Consider the following 26,264-nt stretch of genomic DNA (forward strand, 5'->3'; position numbering starts at 1 on the left):
GTAACTACATCTAGCAGTCCACCATTTTATCAGAAGGATGCAAAGCTGTATGTTTTCCAACTCCTTACCAGGTGTAGAGAGTACTGTAGGCTGGAGAGAAGCTAACTCAGGAAGAGGTCAGTAGAGAGAGACAAGGTCAGTAGAGCTGTGTGTGAGTGAAGGATGAGCAATGTATTGCACTTCCTCAAATGGGCACCAGTCACAGCAAGAACCTGAACTCTGAATGCATGAAAGTTCATCCTGATAGCCACTACATTTAATGCACAGAGCTGGTTATTTCCCATGGGATTTGTATCCCTGGATTATACTATCTGTATATTGAATATATACATAAGAATATAAGAATATTGTATTATTCTTCAGCGGCAAAGAAATTCTTTTAGGAAAACTGAAAATGAAAAGACAACTTCCAAATGACTCTCATTGTTGATACTATATTTCAAAGATAGTGGTCTTGTGCAGTCATTTTTCCCATGTGGAATTGAATGTGCGTGAGAGACCAGAATAATGCCAATTTGTCCCTTTATCTCTATGCATTTGAGATGCCATTGCACAGGGGGCTAAGAATGTACACTCCTGGGCTTGTACAGGGTACTAAGCATCCTCTGTTTTGGCAGGATCACACATAAGGAGCTTACCCCATCTTTCCACCATTCCTTGCTACAGCATAAAACAGAAATGAATGACTGTAGTGTGTCTATTTTTTCAGTAAACAAAAAAGAAAAGACTGGCTGCCTTGAGCATTCCATGCCTGTTAGAGGAAAGCTCCATTGCATACAGCAACGTTGAATCAAGATGCCACCAGGCGAAGAGACTATGACAAACAAAGTGAAATGATTTAGAGAAACATATTCATCATTCAGTGGCATAAATGTGCTCCATTTATTAACCTTGATGAGAAATGACAGCTGACAAAGTTCTCCCATTAGAATGGCTCTATCTTAAGTCAGAGCCACTTGGAGCCTTATTCATTCTGCATTCACTTTCCTTTCTTTTCCCTGAACAATACATTGACTATCTGATTGGCTCCTCTTCCTATGTCTGTGTCTGCCAACTGGCACTCAAACTCTAGAGAGCTTTAAGCAATTAGCAGAGCCTCCATTCTGTCACTAACTGTGCAAAATATAAATGCTGCAAATGACTATAGCCAAGCATTAAGCTGGGGGCACTGGTGGTCTTTTAGCTTCAGGAGAGTGACAAGAAATCCATGTTTTATCTTGTACCAAATGTCAACTGATGAAAAATAATCTTAGGTAGGAGCCTGAGGGCGCAATCCTAACCTGTGCCGGAGCAGGCAAGCTGGAAGCTGCTCTGTTCACCCCGGGGAGGGGGGGTTGGGATCCGGCATGACTGCCAGGTCCCAGCCCCACTCCCAGCTCCCGGTGCTCCCGCCCACAGGCCCACCCTCCCCCCACCCAGAAATGTCCCCTCCCGCCCCGTCCCCACGCCCCCCCATGCCTACCTTTGCCGCTTGTGTTGGTGCGCTTGCGCCGACAGAAGCAGCGGGGCGGGAGCCGCAGCGGAAGCTTCTGCCTCCGTCAGCACGTCGGCGCATTTGAATGCGCTGATGCGGGTCATGCCTAAGGCGGCGCAAACGTGCTTTATGGCACATTTGCAACGCCTTCGGAGCTCGTGTACCGGCATAAGTGCCAGTTAGGATTGCGCCCTGAGAAACTAACCCTATCCTCTGTTGGTTTATTTATTTTAACACTTTATGCCCCACCCTACCTCCAAAGATTCAGGGAGGCTTACAAGTAGTAATTAGAAGAGCAACAGTATAAAACAGGAACAAGGAGGCTCATAACCGTGCATCAGAAGCCTTCCAAAACAGGTAGTTCTTCAGAAGATGGTGAAACATCGAAAACAAAGGCACTTGCCATATCTCACAGGGTTGTTCCACAGGGTGGGATTCACCACTGAGAATGATGTCTTGCAGGTTATTGCCAGATCTCTGCACCCCTGCAGGAGGTAGAACCTGCAAGGTGTACTTCCCAGCATCCATAGACATTAGGTTATCCTGACAGATAGCAAACCTGCAGTCATGGGGAGGGGGGATCAAATGGGGCGAAGGTTTTTCCAAATGAGTCCAGCAAGCACTGGACTGTGTTGATACCACCCACTGAAGAAATTATAAATGCCTGTCACACAGAAGTCAGTAGTGGCTGAGAGTTCCTCATAGTAAGTGATCCTTCATAGCCCCAGCCACGAGCCTTACGCAGCGGCACAGCTGGAAACAAAGTCCCATGCAGCTCATAACTCCATTTTATTTTAAGAGATTTATACCCCGCCTTTCCCATGCTGAAGCAAATGTCCAAGGTGGCTTACAAAACTTTATAAACGAGTACAAAGTATCACAACAAGTAAAAGCATCAAGCAAGGCAGTCAAACATAATTGTAACATTACATGATGAAAAAAAATGTAAATTCATTAACATTACCTGGAGCAAAATATAAGGAGAAAAAGAAAAAAGAACTCATTGAGCCAAGGGGGAATGGATACGTTCAGGGGCACAGTCAAGTTACAACAGTATCATTCATCACTACACAGTCTGATATACAACAGTATATCAGAGACACGGAGAGCAAACATCTACTCAGCAACCAAAAGCTAGATGAAACAGGTATGTTGTGATCCCTCGCCAAAAGCCAACTCCATGACTGTATAGTGTGGAGATGATGAGGACATAATCACTGAGAGCTCCAGGTGCCCACAGCTGCACCTTTGCAGCCACCATAGAGCTCCATGCAGTTAACAAAATAAAATAAAAGAAGAGGGAATATTGGTGGCCACACTCTTCTCTGGAATGATTGCTCACACTCATTGCCTCTCCACTCAGCATATTGACATCCATTCTCTTCAGAATTCAATCAGTAAGAAATCCCCATTCCCAAAATGGATTGTTCAAGGGCTTATTTTGAGAATACTTTTTTTTTCTTTTCTTTTTTAAGATTTAGTGCCTTGTTTTTTAAATGATAGTGTTCTGTTCTCTAACCTTCTGGGGAGTTTAAAAGAAAAAAAAAATATACATCCGTGAGGGATAAGAATACCATAGTAATGAAGGCTATACAGGATGGAGGGAGATGTAGTGTCAAAAAATACAAAGACCATTTCAAGTTTCAGAAAAACGCAGCTCAGGAACATAAGCTGGAGAAGAGCTTAAAATACCGAAGGGTGAAAGTGGGTCTCTAGCGACACTGTCACTTCTTTGCAGAGGGCAAGCTGCTGTGGATGGCTTGAGAGAAACCAATTTGATAAAAAAGAAGGGACATTTATAAATAACGTTTCTCTAACTGAATGAAGAAAAAACCAGAGCATAGTCTTGCTGTCCTGAGAACAAAATTAGGATAACAATGGCAGAAGGCCAAAAGGGAAAGGTTACAGAACAAAGCATACAGAGTTATAAATAGAGAAGGAAGAGCTAACAGGTGGCCACAGACAAAGGATGGCTGGATGGAGACTTTTGAGAGGCATTGAATAGAAATATGATTGCATTTGTTAGGAAGTGTTTGGGGTTTTTTTTGTTTTTTAAATAATGAGTAAAGATGTTGGGTGCAATGGGAGTAATATAAACCTTATAAAGAACTGTTTAAAAATGTATTGTTCCAAGGAAACTGTAATCAATCTAACTGACATTCAGAAAGGTCTGTTTAAATCACAGGGTTTTTTGGTGGATCTTTTTTGCTTCCGTTCTTAATAGCCTTAACAAAGATGCTGAACTTGCCCCCAACCACCATTACCGGGGCTGAAGCCCCATTTTAAAATCTTAACTATACAAAAATAGGTCAGGGCCTGTAACAAATCAAAGATCCTTTTGGAAAATGCCTGTTCTGAGAATTGTGTGCCTTCTGTTCATGACTCTATAGCAGTTCCCCCGCCCCTTTCCCAACACCTACTGTTATCAAAATAATGGCAAAGTACAGGCTGCTGATGTGAAAGCACAAAAGCACAATTAGAGGTAAGCCTTTTTCTCGACTCTAACAAAAGGGAGGTTAATCTCTCATTTAGGGAATTGTCTTAATTAAAGTCTGCCTGAAAAAGAATAGGCCAGACTATACTGTGTTCAACTGCCAACGAATTCTCACTTTCCATTGAAATTTGTGTTGAAGAACTCTTTATGAAAGAGAAAAACCTGGGCTAGTGGATAGACCTGGGAGATTGGTGTTCATCATATGATTTGGTTTGGTGGATAGACCTGATTGATTTGGTTCATCATATGTAAAACAAGGTGCAGTCGTAAACTTAGTGGCTAGACTCACATCAGGTGCTGTCTCCCCATGCCCAGCAGAAGAGCATTAAGATAGTGCTGATAATTTGGTAAGATTAATATTGGAGAAAGGGCATATTCCTGGCTAAGTTCCATTTCTATGGAGGGCTCAATGAATGGAGCATGACATTCTAATAATATATAAATTTCAAAGGGCAACTCCAGCTGCACTTTAGCAAGAACTCCAACCGCCCAATTCTATCCCTACTATCAGAGTTGATGCAGCCATGCCATGAAGGTGTGCACTGCACTGGGGGCATGAGTGATCAGGAGGCCTCCTCAAGATAAGCGAACTTTTGTTCCCTTAGATCTGGGTAAGCCTCTATTGCCTATGGACCTGCACCAGCTCTTTGGTTGGGCTGGGGGGGGGGGAGGCATAGTAAATTGACTGTTCAGTTGCTGCTCATAACTGCCCCTAGCCAACCCACACCACACTTCTCAGCAGCCCCAGGTTGGTGGCAGTCGACAGTTTTGGGACTAGTTTTAGCCCAGTTTGTGGTAATTTCAGTCCTTCCCTAACTAACCAGCTGAGGCTGGGCCTGGCAGGATTTTGATGGCAGGATGGCTGGCAGTGTTCGTGACAAACCATAACACTGCGTTCTGAAAACTGGAGGTTTTCTGAGTATAAATGATTAGGCATTAATATCACAATACTAATATACATATAGCTAGAGTTGTAATATTTTTGCAAGAATTTCCTGAACTTATGGAACCCCATTTTGGCCTTCAGTCAAAATTCCTGCATAGGTGAAGCATGTGAAAGGTGCCCCTCCCTTGTTTACGGTGTTAGAATCAAGAGTTGTTTTTAAAATACTGTACTAATTTTTAAAATTCTGATTTTAATTGCTATCAAATTATGCAATTCTGAGGAAAACACCACACTTAGCTTGCCCTTAAATGATAATGAACACATTCTCTGTGATCAGAGTCATTAATAAATGGTATGCTTTGATTAAGAGTTCCAGACATACCCCATTAATCAAGATTTAGTTTCAAGGACAATGTTTACCTTGTTAACAAACAAATCTACATTTTAGGAATCTGCTCTATTACAAACTTTCCCTTCCTTTTCATTGAGGTTGCTGCTCTTTTTCCAAGATATTGATTTGAAATGCCTGCTGTTCTCTCAGTCAACAAATGAGATATTCTAGTCCTGTATTTGGTGGAAACACATTTGTTTTGGACTTCTCTGTTCTTCAGAACAGTTCCTGTCTCAGCAAGCTTTCTTTCTAGTTCTGGCTCCTGACTTTGATTGATGCCATTTATTTGTTTTGGATGCTGAGTAATTAAGGATCTTATCCCCTGCCAGCCTACAGCATGCTGCACCTCCGATAGAACACTTGCTGTTTGCTGGAAGGGGGGGTGGCGACCAGACAGCCCAGGAGATGTAAGTAGAAATATTTTTTCCTTACCTCCCTGTGAGCTGCCTGGTTTCCAAAGGGTAATCTCAAACCTGTGGAAACTATTTAACTGACATAAGTTCAAGGAAACTCAGGGGGGCACTTTGGGATGGGGAAAGAGAGATGGGATCTTGGCAAGGCAGCTGTCACCAAGATCACCCGATACTCCTCTGTTCCATCCCCTGATAACTTACTGATATCTGTATGCTGCTTGCACCCACTTCTGCTCTGCCTGTATGTTTGCAAATTAAGGCTTGCATCCTAAGGAGAAAGAATGTGAAAGAATGCTTGTGAAAGATTCCTTGCTGCCACTCTGGCACAGGAGACTTCTGGGGGCTTTGGGTCCCCTTCCAAACAGCAGAGAGCACTGCAGTTAAGCAGGGTGTGGTAAAGCTTGCACCCTACAGTAGGGAAGCCTCCTGTTCACAGTAGAGGAATTTAGGATACAAACCAAAGCAAATATACAAAACCACTGTAAGTGCTCTCTCCTCCAAAGGAAACCAAACTCAAGAAGTGCTACTCCTGGAACTTTTCAGCCCTTGGGGAGGCATGTAATAGTTTGCTGAACTCTTAAAAGAATTCTGTCTTCACTCTGGATCACCTGTGTTTACAACTCTGATGTCAAACTTTGCTCCTGGAAACCAAATAGAGGTTCAACACAATCAATTTCAAGCCATATCAGAGTTCACTTTGCTTGCTCTTTCAGGAATATTTTCCTTTTCTTGCTTGTCTGTTGTGTCAACTTCTGTTACCATTCTGCTTCTTTGATACTGTTTAAAAAAGTAAAATAGGGATGGAAAAACTACAGCTGGGAATAAAGCAAACATTATCCTCCCATAAACAGCTGCCTCCATGTTCTGAAGTGTGAGCACTTAGAAAGCAGACCAGATGTTGCATGTGTTCCTAGTCAGTCAGCCAGTGAAGTTCTGAGGCTGTCAGTTCTTCAGGGAAGGAGATGGGTAGGAAACCTAAATGATTGTTGTTGGCAACCTTCAGACTCGAAAGACTATGGTATCGCGCTCTGAAAGGTGGTTCTGGAACAGCGTCTAGTGTGGCTGAAAAGGCCGATTCGGGAGTGACAATCCCTTCCACACAGGGAGCAAGTGCAGTCTGTCCCTGGTCTGTCTCCCTGACTATGGGCCTTCCTTCTCTGCCTCTTTGCCTCAGACTGTTGGCCAAGTGTCTCTTCAAACTGGGAAAGGCCATGCTGCACAGCCTGCCTCCAAGCAGGCCACTCAGAGGCCAGGGTTTCCCACTTGTTGAGGTCCACTCCTAAGGCCTTCAGATCCCTCTTGCAGATGTCCTTGTATCGCAGCTGTGGTCTACCTGTAGGGCGCTTTCCTTGCACGAGTTCTCCATAGAGGAGATCCTTTGGGATCCGGCCATCATCCATTCTCACGACATGACCGAGCCAATGCAGGCGTCTCTGTTTCAGCAGTGCATACATGCTAGGGATTCCAGCTCGTTCCAGGACTGTGTTGTTTGGAAATTTGTCCTGTCAGGTGATGCGGAGGCAGCGCATGTGGAAAGTGTTCAGTTTCCTCTCCTGTTGTGAGCAAAGAGTCCATGACTCTCTGCAGTACAGAAGTGTACTCAGGATGCAAGCTCTGTAGACCTGGATCTTGGTATGTTCCATCAGCTTCTTGTTGGACCAGACTCTCTTTGTGAGTCTGGAAAATGTGGTAGCTGCTTTACCGATGCGTTTGTTTAGCTCGGTATCGAGAGAAAGAGCGTCGGAGATCGTTGAGCCAAGGTACACAAAGTCATGGACAACCTCCAGTTCATGCGCAGAGATTGTAATTCAGGGAGGTGAGTCCACATCCTGAACCATGACCTGTGTTTTCTTAAGGCTGATCGTCAGTCCAAAATCTTGGCAGGCCTTGCTAAAACGATCCATGAGCTGCTGGAGATCTTTGGCAGAGTGGGTAGTGACAGCTGCATCGTCGGCAAAGAGGAAGTCACACAGACATTTCTGCAGGAGAAATGCAGGGAACGACGACAGCAACTCTTTATAGCCTTCATATATCTCACGAAGGCTTTTGACCTGGTCAGCAGGGAAGGCCTCTTCAAGATTCTCCCCAAGATTGGATGTCCACCCAGGCTCCTCAGCATCATCAGATCCTTCCACAAGGACATGAAGGGCACTGTTGTCTTCGATGGCTCCACATCAGACCCCTTTGACATCCGAAGCGGCGTGAAGCAGGGCTGTGTTCTTGCACCAACCTTGTTTGGGATTTTCTTCACTGTTCTGCTGAAGCATGCCTTTGGAACTGCAACAGAAAGCATCTATCTCCGGACCAGATCAGATGGAAAGCTCTTCAACCTCTCCAGACTGAGAGCAAAGTCCAAAGTCCAGGAAACCTAAAGCAGCCTTTCTTTCCTGGGTCGCTCATGAGGGAAGATAGCAAAGTTATAGCAGCCTGCGTTGTGTGATGGAGCCAATGCAGTTCCAGTGAATGCCCCAAAACATGCTTGGTTCGGTTCTGCCCTTGCCTCATCTTCTGCCCCGATCTCAGTTACATGGGGTGGAGGAGGACTTATACAGAGATAGAAATGGAGGCTGGCCTTTGCTTTTGGTTAGTTGGGTTTGGGAATTTCCTTGAGGCTGGCCCTCATGAGATGATTGCAGGGCTGTGCGCAGGGTTGGACTTCTCATGAGGTGCAGCGAAATGGCAAAATCCACCTACCTAGTGACACCACATCACACCAATGCCCATAATCTCCTGTGCTGCTGCTTGATTCTTGGCCAAAACAACCAGCAGGCTCAGAATTTTGCCACCCTGCCTCCAATAGAAACACCACAATCAATGTGCTTTTTCACCTTCTTCCTGACACTTCTCCAGAATCTTTCTGGATCCTTTTGGGTGCTCTGTTAACTAGTGTGGATTGGACTGTTGTGCATTAGAGAAAAAGGGAACACATCAGATCTCTGTCCTGGATTATGCCTCTCCTATATTCGTCCTAGGAAGTTTTTTTGTTTGTTTTAATGCAATGGATGGATAGGTTTGGTTCAGTCTTATGTTATAGATCAGTAGTTTTCAAACTTTGAAAGAGTTTTACTCCCTCAGTAAGTCTTTGCGGGGGAGGGGCAAGGGCAGGGAAGAAATTCCCAGGATCATGTCTCTAAGGGGGGGGGGCGCTTTCACTTACTTGAGTCCCAGTGCAGGATGCTGGAGGCTGCAGGAGGTGTGGGGAGCCCAGTGCAGCCCTCCATAGGGCTCCATGAGGCTTGGAATCTTAAAATGGAGCAATTGCAGTGCACCTTCTGCAAACAGGAAGTGCTTTGCGATCACTCTGTTACAAGATTCCAGGCCTCAGGGAGCCCTGCAGAGGGCTGCGCTGGGCTCCCTGCACCTCCTGCAGGCTCCAGCAGCCTGCACTGGGACTCAAGTAAGTGAAACCACCCTCCCTTCTCCCCCCTTGGGGATGAGATCCTGGGGATCACTTCCCTGCCTCTCCCCCCACCCCTTAAAGGGATGAGGTAAACATTACATGAACTGGTGGGTCACGACCCACCAGTTTGAGAACCACTGTATAGATGAATATATAGATGAATCTAACCAACAGGGTCTATCAGTTTCAATCTTGAGCACACCATGCAGAAAATCTGATTGCAAGAATCTACTTTCTCCATATGCTTTCCTGGTACAGTTTCCTTGTGCAAGTCAACATCCCCAATATCTTTTATACATGGAGGGTTTCTTTAAAAGCTTTTTGTTGGCTTCTGTAAACATTTGTGGTGGAAGATGATGGAGAAAGCACGTATGACCTCTGGATCATGATCAAAATCCATACAGAATCCATCCTCAGACACTTGAAGAGGAAACTGGTAGCAAGGAGAAGATTCTTGCTGTAGGGAGATAACTAACTAAAATATCTGAAAATATGCACCCACTCAGCACAATAGGGAAAATGTATTACCTTCAAAGAACCAAATAGAATAGAATGCATTTTTTAAAAATTCTATCCTTTCTCCTAGGAGGTGAGGTCAGGTCATTATTTTAAAAACAGTTTGCACAATGATGTAGGCATTGTTTTTGGAAACAGAGGTATATTTACTACTATCATTTGCCATTTTTTTTTAAGGATTGCATAAGCTTGTTAACGGAGGAGGTGAATGTTCAGCTTCTACTTGTAGAGGAGGTCACAAAAAAGTATGGGCATAAGGAGTAGAAGATTTATATCAGTGAACACTAATGACGATTCTATGGGCAGGGCCTCTGAGAGCAATTTTATCAGGGGATACAAAGTTTCTTTGGAGACCCTTCCGGGGGGGGGGGGGTGGCAGTGGCAGAATGAGGGCAAAACAGGCAGGAGGAAAGTGGCAACAGTCAGAATAGTCTTTGGAGCCCCGGTCTACCAGTCTTCCGAATGCAGAGCTTAGGTGTGCCTGCCTGCCTGGCACTGGCAGCTAGACACAGAAAACCACAAACACACTCCTAACTTGTGGCAATAATCGCTGTCATGTGCCCACGGTAATGCCGTCAGCGTCCCTCATGGGCAGTGAGTCTGGGTGAGACTGGAAAATGTAAGATCTCAGGAAATTTCTGGGCTCCCTTCTTTGGCTCCTGGGCCCCCTTTCCGACCTTGGGCCCGGATACAAATTATCCCCTTTACCCCCCACCCAGGTCCTGTCTATGGGTCTCCTGAAGCTTGTGAAACCACATTCTACACAGCAGTCACAAGTCACAGTGGTTGCATTAGCTGGGGAGGGGAAACTGCATTCTCCCAGAGATAGGAGGAGCTGGGAAAATGAAATATCCCCACATTATAACATTCTCACTCTCTGGAAGACATCCTGAGATATCTGGATTCACTGCAATAAGCATGAAATACACATTTGTTATATGGAGAAACACACACACACACACACACACACACACACACACACAGTGTGTATACACAATCTACCTGGAATGTCCTTAACAACAACAAGAGGAGTTTTGCTGGGAAAAGTGGGCGCTTCACTCCAAACAAGAGATGCAGTGGATCTAAGCACAAGCCATTGTGATCACAATGATTAGCTTCTTAAAACGTTGCTAGCAGCAATGAAGTTAATGAAATGCTTGCAAACAAGCTTTCCCAAATGCCTTTCCTCTCGTAGGCTGTACTTTTCTTTTTCTTTTCCCCCCAACTGCTGCAGTATATAATGGATCCTTCCACGAAGGCCAGGAAAACCTTCTACTTCCTTCCACCAAGCCAGCTGTCACCTGGGATGCCCAGCAGAATCACTCATGGTGTGCCTCAGTAATTGGTCTTTGCCAAGAAAGAAGTAAATAAAAGTTGCCCAGCGAGAATTGCCCCATCTCATAGATTTTCACCAACAGAAAACATATTAGCTTCTGACAGCTCCATTTCTCCACAGACAAAACAAAAAAAGCATCTGTGCTCCCAGAAGTGAAGTGCTTCAACTGCAAGCTGTTCTTTCCACCGTGAATCCTAAACAAAGACCCCTGAAGGTTTCATCTCCCACTTGTTTGCTGTCATCCACACCTGCACAAAGCCATTTTAAAAGGTAACCGTTCTGACTCGACTCCTGCTTTGTGCAGGTGGGTGTGAACCAGGTTTCAAGCAGACACATCCTTGGAGGACATATTTGCTTGCAAGTTAGAAGCAGTTGGATTTTTCTTATGTTCTTATGTTCTTGTTTAATATTTTCTTATTTTGCTTGTTCAATATTTAATATTATGGATAGGGCAGGTCCATCCATCAGGCCAACTTAGTGGTCACATCAGGCAGCTGTTTGACGTTGGTAGGGTGTTCATTTCTGTCTGTCTACCAGTGGCAGACCTGGGGTGGGGCAGGGGGGCAAATACCCCGGGCACTGCACTTGCTGCACCCCCGCCTCTGCCTGTCACACTGCCCCGCCTGCCCGTCCAAGCCGTTCCACAGGCAGACGAGGCTCCGTGAGGTGCACAGCAGCAGGTAAGAAGCCTTCTGAAGCTTCCCCCACTGTTTTAAGCAATACTTCTGGTTTCGTCGGGAAACTGGAAGTATTGTTTAAAACGGTGCGAGAAGTCTCAGAAGGTTTCTCAGCTGCTGCTGTGTGTGATGCGAGGCTCTTTGAGCCCTGGAAAGTTTCCTGGTGGCATGCTGAAGGGGCCGCATTTTGGGGGGACGGCATGTCATGGACCTGCCCCTGTGCACAATGAGGGCAGTCCCACTACTACTGCCTCCTTGCCTCCACTGCTCCTCCTCCTCCTCCTTCTCCTTCTCCTTCCACTCCTTGGATTAGAAAAGGAAGAGGTGGACAGAGTGGAAGAGGAAATGTGGAGGGGATTCAAGCATTTGGCATGTGGACTCAGGCATCAGGAGATCTCGGGACAGCTCTGATTATGGTGGACATCTGTGCAGTGGTTTTTTTGTTGAATCTGTTGGAAAAGGGGAATTCTAACAAGCAAAGCAATCAGCAGAAGAACCATTTTCCTATGCTGGAGTAAGTTCTACCACCTAGCTAGTTTGCTGCTGTCAATACATATAAGAACATAAGAACCTAAGAGCCCCGCTGGATTGGGCCAAAGGCCATCTAGTCCAGCTTCCTGTATTGCACAGTTGCCCACCAAAAGCACCAGGAAGCACACAAGACAACAGGCACAACCTGCGTCCTGGTGCCCTCCCCTGCATCTGGCAATCAGAGGCAGCTTGCCTCTAAAACCAAGAGCTTGCACATACCTACTATGACTTGTAACCCATAATGAACTTCTCCAGAATTTGTCCAATCCCCTCTTAAAGGCATCCAGGCAAGATGCCATAACTACTTCTTGTGGCAAAGAGTTCCACCAGCTAATTACATGCTGGATAAAGAAATATTTTCTTCTGTCTGTCCTAACTCTCCCAACACTCAGCTTTCATGGACGTCCCCTGGTTCTGGTGTTATGCGAGAGGGAAAAGAGCGTCTCTCTATCCACTCTGTCCAGCCCTTGCATGATTTTGTATGTCTCAATCATGTCCCCCATCAGGTGCCCCTTTTCTAGACTGAAGAGGCCTAAACGCTGTAGCCTTTCCTCATAGGGAAGGTGCCTCAGTCCAGTAATCATTTTTATTGCTCTCTTTTGCACCTTATCCATCTCTACTACATCCTTTTTGAGATGTGGCGACCAGGATGCAATACTCCAGATGTGGCCTAACCATCAATTTGAACAATGGCATTACAATATTAGCTGTCTTATTCTCAATGCCTTTCCTAATGATCCCAAGCATGGAATTAGCCCTCTTCACTGCCACCACACATTGGGTCGACACTTTCATCGAGCTGTCCACCACCACCCCAAGATCTCTCTCCTGATCTGTCACAGACAGCTCAGAACCCATCAGCCTATATGTGAAGTTTTGATTTTTTTGCCCCAATGTGCATGACTTTACACTTACTTACATTGAAACGCATCTGCCATTTTGCTGCCCATTCTGCCAGTTTGGAGAGATCCTTCTGGAGCTCCTCACAATCACGTCTGGTCTTCACCACTCGGAAAAGTTTGGTGTTGTCTGCAAACTTAGCCACCTCACTGCTCACCCCTGTCTCCAGGTTATTTATGAAGGGGTTGAAAAGCACCGGTCCCAGGACAGATCCTTGGGGCACACTGCTTTTCACTTCTCTCCATTGTGAAAATTGCCCATTGACACCCACTCTCTGCTTCCTGGATCTCAACCAGTTCCTAATCCAGGAGAGGACCTGCCCTCTAATTCCCTGACTGTGGAGTTTTTTCAGTAGCCTTTGGTGAGGGACCATGTCAAACACCTTCTGAAAGTCCAGATATATAATGTCCACGGGTTCTCCTGCATCCACATGCCTGTTGAGCTTTTCAAAGAATTCTAAAAGGTTTGTGAGGCAAGACTTACCTTACAGAAGCCATGCTGATTCTCCCTCAGCAAGGCCTGTTTGTCTATGTGTTTTGAGATTCTATCTTTGATGAGGCATTCCACCATCTTACCTGGAAAAGACGTGAGTCTGCAGGAGCAGAGGCAGAAGGTTTTAAAAGAAAATTCTTTACCCACCCTTTACAGTGGTGGGTAGAAGACAGAAGTCTTTACAGAAGACATGCATCTTCTGAGGTATCTGAGGTTTCTACAACTTGGGGAACAGACAACAGTGAATGCTGTTCTGTATGTGTGGCAGGAAGGGGTCACTCTTCAGCAATGGCTGCCTGCCATTCATTGACAGAGCTCAGGAGCCAGAATGCTGCTATCTCAGTCAGGAAGAAAAAGAGAAACATATGAGAAGAAAGAAGAGAAGAGAGAGAGAAACATATGAGTGAAGGGAGGAAGGGAGTTTTTTTTATTTATTATTTGTTTGAGAAATTCATATCCTGCCTTTCCCATGCCGAAGCTAATGCCCAAGGCAGCTTACAATGCTCCATAGTACGAGCATGCTCGTAAATGCGTTTTTGGTCAGCTCATAGAATGCATTTTTCAACCTTCTCTTCTAGATGGAATCCTTCAGTTTGGTCATCCCATCTGGCATCTGGGTATGCTTTCTGAGCTTCAGGCAAGAGCAGTTTCAGGTCAGCCAAGCTGTAAACAGTGACTCCTCCTGGCTCTGTTGTCTCATCACAGCTTTATCAGCTTTCAGTCTCCCATCCAAAATTCAACCAGGACCACTCCTGCTTAGTATTCTTCAGGCAGCCTTTTGCTCAACCACCAGTGCTGCCACTGGACACAACAATTTACTTCTGAGGAGACATACCTAGGATTTTGCTTTAAATGTGTTACGTTCAAAGTCTTAAAGGATTATAAGTCACATATCCACTCACAGTATTGGCTATATATACTGAACTAAATGTGGGAACTCCTCGATAAGGAGGCAATAAAACTGTCTGTAAAACAGAGCCGTGTATGAAAGACAGTGACCATAATCCACACACCCCACTTTGATTTAATTGGATTGCAGTCATAAGGAGTTTGCACCAATGTGTTTTCATATACAGTAGTTCTACTTGCCCCTTCCACTATGCTCATGTAGACTCTAGGTTATTTAGGCTCTGCCTCTGTGATATTATCGATAGCAGAGTTCTGTCATAGATTTAAGCAGACATTGGCTTGAGTTCCTGATGCCCTTAGGAAACTTCATGCACTGATAAGACAGAAACACCCTGTCAAATAGAATCATACCCATACTACAGTTGGCTTAGTATGAATGCTAAATGTTATGCATGTCAAAAAGCTGTCATCAGTTTTCAGTCATTGCTACAGCCTGGTGAGTTCAAATACCTTGAAAAAGTTCTGTATTTTCATTGCTTACTTACTCATCTGCACAAGAAACATAAAGCAAGTATAACAATAATGACAATGAATCAATTAATATTTAAAAATGCCACAAGCAATTGTTTTAAAGAATACAGAATCTTTTTCAGGTCAAGAAAAGGGGAAAATACATTTCTTGGAGTTATTGCTCTAGCTTAACTCCTCTTTCTGGAGACAGATATCAGAGCGATTATTATGCAATACTGCTTCTCCCCAAATTAACCTATTCCACAGATAGGATGGGAGCATGGAGGTATTCCACCTGCCTTATCCACCCACTCAGTGCACCTGTACCATGCATCATTAGAATAAAGCCTTCATGCACCGGATTTTATGTATTGCCCCATTTTCAAATATTTTGTCCCTGCAAAATGTGCAGTGGATGTGCGGAGACATCAAAGTTGGGCAGGTGAAGTGGGTGGAGGGGGGCAGATATATCCTAAACTCCTAGTCAATGGGCCAAATTGAGGGAAACAATGTCTGATCTAGCTGATGGATGATCTTTAACCTATTAAAAAAAACATTCCCCCCCACCTCACATCGCCACACGGCTATTGAGAACTCTACAACCTTTCTCTGTGCTCACAAGTTCTCATTAAATTGAAGATTGGTTTCCATGCAGCTCTCTTACATCTCCCTTCCAACAACAGGAAGAGGATAATCCAATTTCAGTGATTGCCGCTAATCCAGGGAAACAGACACTATCATACCTTTCACTCCAGGGAAGTGATGACCTAGTTAAAATAACAGAGGTGCTTGGAATTGATACACATAATGCACCCCTTCCTAATTCAGCATGGGAGATTTTCAGGTACTATAGTCTCCCCAAACAGCTATGATTCAGAGTTCAAAGTTAGAAGGTTGCATGAACTGGTTTTAGACAGAGAATTAAACCCTTAATGTGACAGGATTAATCTAAGGCTGCAAGGCAGGGGAGGGTGGAATGGGCAGGGGGTGGGCGGAATGGGGAGGTGATGGGGCAGTGGGTGGGCAGATCAGGTAAGTGAAGTGGGCATATTCGGTAGGTGCAACAGAATGCTGTCCGGTAGGTGTGGACAGTAGGTGCAACAGAATGCTAACCCCATTCCTGGGGCCAATCCATCTTCATGGGACAATGCAACAGTGTCACTGGCAGAGGTCCAAGTTGACCCACTGGCACAAGTGAGTTGACCTGGGAAGGCAGACAGAGACCAGGAAGGGGGATAGGATATCGCTACTGCTGATAGCACCCCTTACTGGCCTTGATCCGTGTCTCCTAGCCCTTGTCTCCTCCCCATTCCATCTTTTCCCCTCTGTCTTCAACCCACCTACCCCCTGCCTCCATGACTATTGGACTTATCTTCCTGGATCTGGTGATGGTCTTCCTGCTTATTGCTGCAGTGTGGCATGCATGGCGTAGCACAGATGATGCTATGTCTTTAGCAACCCTGTAAGATGACTTAACAGCAGTGAATTGCAAGATTCAAAACAAGTTGAGTGTGTTACTTATTACATATGTACTTGATCCCATTATCATGGTGACTGCATGCCACTTCTCTCCCTAGCTTGACCACACCAGAAGTGGAGGTGACTGAGCATCAGTGCACTGGTGGCAAAGGGTGGCTGTGCAGCAGCTTGGTTCTTCAAAAGAGCTGCAGAGTGAAAGAAGGAGGCAGTAGCAATTGAAGATGCCCTTTCCTCACTGCAGACACAACTGAGCAGCAAAAGAGACACAAATCCCTGTGCACAGCAGCTTAAAAGTAATAGCCACCTGCAAAACTGGTACTTGGAATAATAATAATAAAATGAAATAATTATAATAGTAATTGAAAAACCCTGCTATGAACTGACCCTGTAAGGTGCCACTGGAACTTATAGGCCCAAAAGAAATATAAATAAATATATTAATACCAGTATATTTCTGCATACAAATAAGGAACTGAAAACAAAGGAGATATTTCACCAGGAATCTAAAAGCTATTTATATGCTTCTCCACAGTGTTTCCCACATTACAAATCCTTCTTAATTAGAAGTTGTTCATTGACTTGCACCTTTTGATCATTTCCATTCCTGTTAATTCATTGTGCAAGAAGAAACTAAATGCTATTAAAATGGCTATTTACTGCATCACATGTTTAATGTCCCTCTTAATGAAAAGAAACAGGGATGATTTATAAGTCTGCATTGGTAACTTCAAGCTGCCATCCTAAATAATAGATATAGAAACTTTTAAGGCAATAGCACATTTATTTTTGATATTTTTTGAATGAGTAGTAATATGGACTGGAAGATAGTCACACAATTTGAGTTAAAGGTGTAGATTAAAATGCCATTTACAATGCCACAGTTCAACTGAGGGCCAACCTAAACATGAAGCTAGTGCATTCTCATCTGTGTGTTGGCAACCTTCAGTCTCGAAAGACTGTGGTATCGGGCTCTGAAAGGTGGTTCTGGAACAGCGTCTAGTGTGGTTGAAAAGGCCAATTCGGGAGTGATAATCCCTTCCACACTGGGAGCATTCTCATCTATGCACTTGCCTTTATATAAAAGTAGCAGCCATGCAGGGCACCAAAACATACTGGAAACTGGCATGGATGTAGAAGTTGTAATTTTACCATCTACTTCCCACTTCTCACTTATTTCCCATTTACTTTCCCCTTTACTTGCCATTTTCCCACTAAAAATCATCTGCATCACAGTTCTTTAACTTTGATAGAGCCATTGCAGGAAATGTCCTATTTGGAGTTAAATAGTTGCTCTGGGATGAGACTAGCAAGAGAATCTTGCTTGGCAAGAATCATTCTTGGCTAGAGAATAGCTAGTAAAGGGTTAAGCATCTCCTTTCTCCATGCCATGTTTCCAATTCAGATTGGGACCCAGCACAACTGTTACCTTAGTGTAAAAACAAGCTCCTAACGAGACAATGTTGTGTTTAATCTTATATCTAGGTTGGCCGAAATGACTATGCAATTGGTACCCTGCCCATGACCTCGTAAAATCTAAAGATGTTTTTATACATCACAGTAACAGACTGGATTTTCCTAGATCACATCTTTACTAATTTATCTATACAAATATGTAGAGTTGATTTGCATGAGGAGTGTATGCTATAAATATACAGCCCACACTTAACATTACAAGTTCCTGTGCTTTTTCATCCACTGGCCTGCTTCTTCAAACACAAACCCATGAGTTTATGGGTTATTATTTCAACGTAGTGCAAGCTGTTCATCTTATTTGTCTTTGCTTCCTCTGTGTTCTTATAGATAGGGAGCAGAGGTTAAGATATTTGCCCATAGCCATTAAAATAAATCTAACTGTCCTGTCCTATGCTTCATTGAACCATGCCCACACAGCATAGTAGGATCAAAGGCCTAATTTACCTCGTAGGGGCTGTTCTGAGGTAAATACCCAAGAAGTGGCTTGTAAGGTTTACAATAAGTAGTTCTTTAAAAATGACTAATAAGAAGCTGTAAAAAAAATTGCATTTTGTACATCTGTTCCTATTCTTTTTATTACACCCACCTCTTTTTTTGCCATTTTACTATAAATTGCAATGAGCAAATTTTTGATTTGCTAATGTAGCTTTTCAATACATATGGATATTGATTAGTTTATTTAACTGTTTTTCTATAAGATTTATACTGCTTTTATACTTTTCATTTCCAAGGTAGTAATTGCAATAAATGTTATACCCTTTTTATTGCTTCTGTCATTTATTATACACTTGTGTGCTGCTTAACAAAAGGATGCGGACAGGCATCCCTGTTGTCAAGCAAGGCTTGACACTATGTGAAGCCTGCAAAAGCCAGGGAAAGCTCTGCTCCCCTCACCTCCAGAGGCTTTTCTGAGCCTCCCAGTGGCAGTGTGCATCCAGGAAACCAGAAATTGCATCTCTTGCGCAATTGGGACATTCTGAGCTTCTGGGATGCTCTGAGAAGCCTCCTGAGGCAAGGGGAGCTGAGCTGCCCTCAGCTTCAGAGATGAAGGGGGTGTGACCTCCTGACCAGCAGCAGCCATCCTCATCCTGTCACTGGCCGGAAGGTCATTAAGGGGTGCACACCTGTATTTTAATATTCTTTATGATGATTGTTCATTCTGCATTATATTTCTTAAAACTGGTGGGTCAACTTCAAACTATTTCAAATTTTAAAACATTTCCCTCCCCGAAAGCAATTAGTTTACATGCATGTGAAAGAGCTAGTCACATTGTTGTCTTTTTTAAAGAATATATTTTACTGTTCAGTTCTTCTGCTAACCTTTGAAATGTTTGTATGAATGGAGCTAAGGATTTTACCTGGTAGTTTATTGTATTCATCCATTGTGTGTACAGACTTCATTTCTACCCTGTTTCCTTGCATATTGTTCCTTGCCTATTGCATCTCTTCTGTTTTATCTATTTTTTTAAACTGTAAGCTCTACTGGCAATATTAACCAGTGACGATCTGACTCACATGGACTCTAGTTTCTGTGACTGGCTGAATGGAGATGTTGCTATGCTCACATTCTGCTCAGCCTTTTCTTCCCACCCACCCAGGCAGGTCCTGAGGAAGAACAGAATGCTAGTGAAATGCAGATCCACTCCTGCACCAGCTGTTTTCTCTCTCCTTGCCCTTTGCACAGTCCTCAACAAGTACTTAGAGTCTCCCAGCTACACATGTGCAGTCCATTCTGATTTTTTTTTATTTTGGTACAAATCACATGAACCACTTGCATAGTCAAGAGCCTTCAGAGTCACATAAACTCATACCTTTGCCCCCTAAGCAGAGATGTCAAACTCGTTTCATACAATGGGCCGAATAGCATTCACAATGCCTTAGGAGGGACTGAAGTGACTTCATAAAGCAGGAAGTGACATCATTAAACAGGTCAGAAATAAGCACTTTTTCCTCACTTAGAAACTCATTAGCCGCAAATGACAGATGAGAAAATATGCAAATCTTGATAGTATTTTCAAGATATGGAAGAGCCCAACTATCACATGAGCTGCCTTTTCAGCAGTGACACCCAGTGGCATCACTAGGATTCGCGTCACCCGGTGCGGGAGGCCTGCGCATTACCAGATTTCCAGCCCTCCCCAGTGCCCAGTTTAAAGTTCTTCTGTTTCAAGTATATCAATACAAAAATCCACCTGGCTTTACAAGTGCAAAATAGAAAACTTTCCTCTTACCAGTTCAAGGCTCTTTTTTTGTCCTTCTTAGTGGGAGGGAGGCTGCCTTCTGGAGCATTTGTTGCACTCCAATTCCATTAGATCAGGACCATTCTGGTGGCCTCACATTCCCCTTTGCCTGGCCTGACCACCAGCCAAGGCATGTCTGCCTACTCGCGAGTAAATGCAACGTGAGGCTGCTTCACTTTCCATAGGGCTCCATAGACTCGCAGCTGGGATGTGGGACCTCCTTCTCTGTGTTTTTGGGGGCTGCATTCATTGGATCAGGACCATTCTGACGTTCTTCTCAGCCTGCCTTGACTAAGGGAAGTCCTCCTACTCGCAAATAAATGTGGCTTTGTTTTGGGCTCAGACTTGCAGCTGGGAGGGGGGAGCTTCTCTGGTGTTTTTTTTGGGCTGCATTCAATGTAACAGGACCATTCTGGTGTCGATGGATTCCTCTCAGCCTGCCGTTTCCAACAGACTATGACAAGTACGCCTACTCACGAGTAAAGGCGCGATACTTCTCACTTTCACTTTCCATAAGGCTCCATGCATTTTTTCCTTCCGGTTTTTTGGCCATAACTTTTGAAGGAAAGGAGCGATTTCACCCTGGTTTTTTGCATTGCACTCCGCAGGCCATTTTGCATCCAACGGTGTATGGAATGATGGGGTAGCCCCTAACCCTGCGAAGTTAGCGCATCCTCCCCCAGGGTGCGTCATCCCCCCCCGGTGCGTCACCCGGTGCAGCCTGCGTCCCCTTTAGCGACACCAGTGGTGACACCTCAGCACAGCTCAGCAGTGGAGAACAGATGTTGGTGGTGTTGGGAGAACCCAAGGGCCAGATAAAGAGGTTCCACGGGCTGCATCTGGCCCCCAGACCTTATGTTTGACACCCCTGCTCTACATTCTGCTCCAGCCACTATGCTCTTGGCTGCTACTAAAACAGAATATAATCCAATTAAAACAACAACAATCATAACAAAACACAGAGGTCATGATTAAAATTCCCTTTCATGAAACATTAGTGTTATCTACACTGATGTTACCTTAGCAAGGGGAACATGCAAACTTAAAAATCTTGCTTCCTTATCTGTTCACCTCTTCCTAGTGGGCAAAGAGACACCTTTGAAAAGCATTGACTCTCTTATATTTAGAAAGGGAGTTTAGCAGAATTTTCCTTAGAAAATCTGCTTATTGGCACAGGTGGTGGTGCTAGTCCTAAGGCAGCATCAGTATAACCCTCTGTGCCATCTAACAAATAGACTGTTTTTGCCACATTTATATTTTCAGCATTCATGTTATACCCCCACAGGATACTACTTTTCCAAAGAAGACCCATATCTGCCACACCCTCATTTGATTCCTAGGAAATCTTACTCACTGCCTTCCCAGTGAGGATTCTTTGTGATGTACCCATGTGTCACTCACATGAATTGTTCCATTTAAACAATGGATTCTACACCAAAAGGCTCAATGGCAGGGGTGTCAAACTCGTTTCATACAGAGAGCTGAAGTTAGCATTCAGTGCTCCAGCTGAGGGCCGGAAGTGATATCATTAAGCAGAGAGTGACATCATTAAGCAGCTAATGGTCAGAAATCAGACCTTGTTCTCATATAGAAACTCATTAACTGCAAATGACAGAAGAGAAAGTACACAAATCTTGATCATGTTGCAAGATTTGGGAAAACCCAATTTTCATGTGGGCTGCCATTTCAGCTGTAACACCTCAGCAGCTGAGAGCCTGAGGGCTGGATAAAAAGCTTGTGGGGGCTGCATCCAGCCACCGAGCCTTATGTTTGACACCCCTGCTCTATGGCTTCTGTTCTGATTATAGTGGACTGTCTCTAGTTGTAACAATATAAAGAATGGATTTTTAAGACAGTTTTTCAGGTAGAACACAGAGTATATTAGCTGTAATCTTGCAACAATAATAGCACATAGTAAAATCTCTGCCTGTGAAACTTGATACATGAACATCAGAGTGGGAGCCAATTTACACCTTCTGGCAGAACAGTGCCAGTCCTGGTCGTTGTGGACTTTTGGGATTAAGACTTTTGGGGTTAAGAGCTTCTTTTTCATCACTCCAACCAGTTTTTCGAAACAATAATCTCCTGACATTTGTGTATGGTGGTGCTGCTGGAAAACAGGTTCAATAAGCACCTTTCTCAGGTGATGAGGCAGAGAGAAGAAGGAATGACAGATCACCTCAGAATCTTTGCTCCCTGTCTTCCTTCTGCTGTAACTTCCGGTATTGGAAAAGCTTGAATTGTAGTCCTATTGCTATTAACCTTTCAACTGCTGGCATTTTACCCAGAACGCTCAGCTCCAGTTGGCAGAGATATGAAAGGGGAGGATGGATTGGAGGAGTGATTGGAGCAAGTCTGTAGTGATAAATTGGTGAAGACTGTTCAATCAATGACTGCGCTCTGGGATGGATCACGCATTCTGCTGCTTTGCAGTCTTAATAATGGGATCTTGTCTGGAGGTATAAGAGCAAACAAAGAGGGAAAGAGTGGTATATATAGAAGTCTCTCAAATATTCCAGGGAGGGACAGAAAAGTGCTCTACATTCTGTCTGGGAGGTAGGACTGAAAGGCAATGTAAAGGAATAGTGGTGGGCACTGTTGGAGTTGGTGCAACTCCGTTTGCTGTCCAGAGGGGGCAGGATGCTGTCCAGAAGGGGTCAAGCTGTGGCCCAGTGACTTTCTTAGTACCTGTTCTCTCTGTGATCCTTGTGGGGGTGTGGCCCTAAACCTTTATCCTTCCTTCTCCTCTGTGCACTCTCTCTCTTGTCTTCTGACCACTGACTGTTAAGATGGCACACAGCAGGGCTCTGATGTGTGTGCCATCTTGAGCACATGGCATGCAGGGCCTTGCTAGAGACAACTCTAGCGCCTTGCTATCTAAGTAATAGCTGAACCTCTGATCCTAATCAGATGCTGTAAATATACACTCAATGGAACTGTAAGTAAGCAACTTCTTTTCTGCAACTTTAACAAGCCATTGCCTCTTTGTCTTTTTTCATTGAATAGCAGTCAGCTGGGTGAGGGAGGTTCCCTGGGGTGATACCCAAAAGGGGGGTGGTGGTTTGCTGCTTAAGTTACTCTGCTTCCCCCCAAAAAGGAAACTACTTTTAATTTCCTCCAACAGGTTATGGGCCCAGGGACCATGCACTAAGAAACTCAGGGACTATGTACTAAGAAGCCCACATACCTTGAAATAATTTTTTTTTGCCTTTTTGATTTTTGGGATCTCTCCCCACTCATTAGTGTAAGGCGGAACTTGCTTGCTAAGTACAAGATGGCAGAAGGATCAGATATGGAAGCCTTAGCCATACAATGCTCAGGCTGAACCCCAAAAGTTTCCACAACTGGTATTGTAGAATAAAGGCAGAAATACAAATGTATGGAGCCTTCCCTGCTCGAAACAAAGAGCGCCCAACTAGCGGAGAGGCTGCAATTGAAAAATGAGATCAGGCAGATGGGAAGGCTAAGTGCCTCATTCTCAGATCACTAACTGAGCTTCAGTTTTCTTACGTGCAAGAGGCTAAAACAGCAAAAGAAATGATTACAATCCTAACTGAAACCTATTCAAAAACAGGAATGAAAGACCAGTTCAGTTTGATTAATGATTTGTGTTGCCTCAAATTGGAAAGGAAAGAGGACTGTGATAAGTACTGTAGCAAGATGACCCAGCTTTTTCATGATCTTGCACTCACTGGCATGATTCTATCAGAGGATCAATGTGTGGCATATCTTGTTGGATGCCTCAGTGAATCGGTTTTTGGGAGTTTTAAGTCAGCGATAAATGGAAGAGACTGTATAAAGACATATTAGCAGAGCTGAAGACAGAATGCACACCCTATAGGCAAGGAGACCTTGCTGAGAGTGGATCAAATTACAGGGCAGTGAGTAAGCTAAACAAAGAACCTCTGAGATGCTTCCAATGTAGAAAACAAGGCCATTGGGCTCGCTATTGTTATTCAGAACAGCCAGGTGTAAAAGAACACCCAAGCTCAGCCCCAAGCAGAAGAAAGAATCAGAGACAGAGAGTCAGAAAAGGAGGGTTAGCAGACCCACTCACAGATTTACAAGCAACAGCTCAAACCAAAGACAGAAACATGGTTGTTGCATGAAGGAGCAAAAATTAGAGAAACAAGCATGAATTGTTGATTCAGGATGCTCTTCCCACACATGTTCAAGTCATAGATTAAATGAAGGTCTTGCAATAGCTCAAGGCCTATAAAAGGCTTTGCACAAAGCAAGGCCAGCCTTTCCTTCACTGCCACTGCTGCATCACAGACATGAAACAGCAAGCAGTGGAGGGAGCCCTCATCCCACAGCTCACGCAAGAGGTCAAACAGTCACCCTCTTGCTGAGAGCAGTTGCGTCGGGCCAGTGTGGGCTCCAACAAATCTTCGGAGGGCCAGAGGCTCATTGGAGACTGGGAGTTCCCTGAGGGCCACATTGAGAGGCCTCGAGGGCCGCAAGTGGCCCCAGGGCTGGGGTTTGGGCACCCCTGCTCTAACGTAACAGCATTCTTAATGGAAGCGCTTGCAGAAGATTAAGCACACGGCCAAAGAGAAAAACTGATACTGGTTCTAAAACCATAATGTCACATTTCACATAGTGTGTGCCATGAGGTATACATAGATACAACAGCAAATTTGAGCAGATACTCATGGGAGAGTTGTACCTGGGTATAGGCATTCTGCATCTGGATCCAGCATAATGTGTGAACAGCCTTATGTACTTAGACGTGGTTCCCAAACTGTGGGTTGGGACACATTGGTGGGTTGTGACTTGATTTTTGGTGGGTCACCAAAGGGCGATGGAAAGATCAGATAAAAATCAGATACTGTAGCTGCTAATTACTCTGCAAACAGCTCAACTCATGCAGTTTGCAAGCGTGTGGAAATATAGGGAGATAAATGATGAGGGTCTGTTTCTGGTTATTACTATTTATAAATAAATAAATATTTATTCATTTGCATCTTTTTAGGTTGCGAGCCCTTTTGGGACAGGGAGCCATTTAGTTATTTGATTTTTCTCTGTAAACCGCTTTGTGAACTTTTAGTTGAAAAGCAGTATATAAATACTGTTAATAATAATAATAATAAATAAATAAATATTTATTAAATAAATAAATAAATAAATATTTATTTATTTATTTATTTATTTATTTATTTAAAGATCTCCTTTTTAAAAAGTCTGGTAAACATAGGTGGGTCCTGAGAGAGTGTGGTTTAAAAAAGTGGATCCTGATGCTAAAACATTGGGAACTACTGACTTAGAGCCCTATACTGAGCTCCGTGCCACAGCTCCATGCCACTGTGGACTGTCACAAACATGCCGTAAGGCACATTTGCAAGCCTCACCACCAGACACCTGCCCGTGCTAGCCCAGCACCAGCTGGTGCTGGGCTATTATGGGGCGGTCACCCAGCCTCTGCAGCTCAGTGGTCTCATGGACCACCGAGCCACGCACAGTAAGCTTGGGGCGGGGGCGTGGAGGAGGTGTTCTGGGGAGGGGAGAGGCCAGCAGGGGGCGGAGAGAGGGTGGGGGGAGGTGTGACGCGGAGGCGTGATGCAGGGAGGGGGTGGGCTGTAGGTGTGCCGGGGAGGGAGGGAGGGAGGCAGGTCCGCGGAGTTCCGCTCCGCAGGATGCAAGCGCTCATGGAGGGCTCAGCATCCTACACGAGCGCCTTTACTTTACCGCCGACATTTTGGTTGGCGGTAAAGTGAGTAGCCTCACTGCGGGGCTGCTTACCTTACCTGGAGGAAGGGGACGAAAGTCCCCTTCTCCCAAGGCACCTCCCGTGGTAGCCTGGGGTGCACTGGATCCGGTGGCAGCCGTTCTCGGTGCTGCCGTGACTGGTCGCCCCGGGCAGCTCAGGATTGGGCTGCCTGACCCTTAGGAAATGGTTCCTCTAATTTTTTTCTAGTGCATGGAGACAGCCCTAGCTTTCAGCCCTAGCTTTCGGGGAAGGCTGTTCTTAGACTGATGTAGCCCTGTTAAGTTGCCAAGATGTAAATTGCATTTGCTTTGGCATGGGAAAAGCAGGATACAAATTTCTCAAATAAAATAAGTAAGTAAGTACTGTAAGTAAGTAAGTAAGTAAACAAACAAATAAATATCTCTCTGTCACAGTGTAAGCTAAAGTATTCCAAGCTTATTTCATAACAGGCTGCATATCTCTTTCCAATGCTCTTTCCTATCTCTTTCCAATG

This window comes from Tiliqua scincoides, chromosome 2, assembly GCF_035046505.1.
Source record: "Tiliqua scincoides isolate rTilSci1 chromosome 2, rTilSci1.hap2, whole genome shotgun sequence".
In the NCBI taxonomy this organism is placed as follows: Eukaryota; Metazoa; Chordata; class Lepidosauria; order Squamata; family Scincidae; genus Tiliqua; species Tiliqua scincoides.